Genomic DNA, 1,135 nt, shown 5'->3' with positions numbered 1-1,135 from the left:
TTTTTTTTTTTATTAAGAGGGTCATCCCTTGACTCACTTGGTAAAGAGGCCTATTCAGTGAATGGGCATTACCTCACTCAAAGGGAGAACTCTAAAAGATCTTAGTTTAAAAAGACCAAAGTCACCCTTGCTCCTCCTTCCCCGTGGAGGACAGCTGGAGCTGCTGCTGGGCATAGGGGGGTACTTCCACCAGCACCGCCGTTCATGTCCCCTGCAGAATTATTAAGGAAATCGTGATGCGTCTGCTCCATTTTGAAACTAGACATCAGATTCTTCAAGTGCTTTGTGAATTGGGATTGAACACTTTTCCAGCCCATAAAACCTTAAAGACTTGTGTAGCAATGTCTCATCCAAGTTCAACCATGGCAGATTTTCAGAAATTCTTTGCTAAGGCAAAGCATATAGCCATTATTACAGGGGTTGGATTCAGTGCTGAAAACGGTGTACCAACGTTCAGAGGACCTCGTGATTTCTGGAGAAAATGAAAAACTGAAGATCTAGCCACATCTGAGACCTTTATGAAGAATCCCTCTCTGGTGTGGGAATTCTACCATTACTGGTGGGAATTGATGCTGAAGAAGAATCCCAACCCAGCCCACACAGCAATTGCAGAGTGTGAGGCCTGGCTGAGTGTTCAAGGAAGACCTGTGGTGGTCATCACTCAAAATATCGATGAGCTCCATCGAAGAGCAGGCACCAAGAACCTCCTGGAAATTCATGGCAACTTATTTAAAACACGATGCATCAGTTGTGGAAATGTGGCAGAGAATTACAAAAAGACCAAAGTCTCCCACTGCATCCTGGGCTAAATTTCCAGTCATTCTGATCTACATATGGCCAATGAATCCAGAAAGATGTGGAGTAAAAAGTGAAGTTAATGTTTTTGCACAGTCCTCACTCACTCAATGTAGGATGTAGGAGCTTTGGGTGTCTTCTTCTAAGTGTGTGCTTTGAACTTGCTTGTCACCATAATAACTTTCTGTAGTCATTTTTCCCCCATTGCTTCTATTTTCTCAGTTTATTTTTAGACTTTTAATTCTTTGTTAAATTATGGCTCTGCTTCCAGTATGGAAGGCACAGTGTCCCAAGCTTCAAGGGTTTTGTGCAGTTGTTTTCATAGATATTCCTTGGGGCC

At 42.8% G+C, this 1,135-nt stretch overlaps 1 pseudogene; it reads left to right on the top strand.

Annotated features, from left to right (window-relative positions):
• The first annotated feature begins 212 nt into the window (after positions 1-212).
• On the top strand, positions 213-809 carry LOC140502619 (NAD-dependent protein deacylase sirtuin-5, mitochondrial-like; annotated as a pseudogene).
• Positions 810-1,135: the final 326 nt, after the last annotated feature.

This window comes from Notamacropus eugenii, chromosome 4, assembly GCF_028372415.1.
Source record: "Notamacropus eugenii isolate mMacEug1 chromosome 4, mMacEug1.pri_v2, whole genome shotgun sequence".
NCBI classification, from domain to species: domain Eukaryota; kingdom Metazoa; phylum Chordata; class Mammalia; order Diprotodontia; family Macropodidae; genus Notamacropus; species Notamacropus eugenii.
This window is presented reverse-complemented; position numbering and strand designations above follow the sequence as displayed.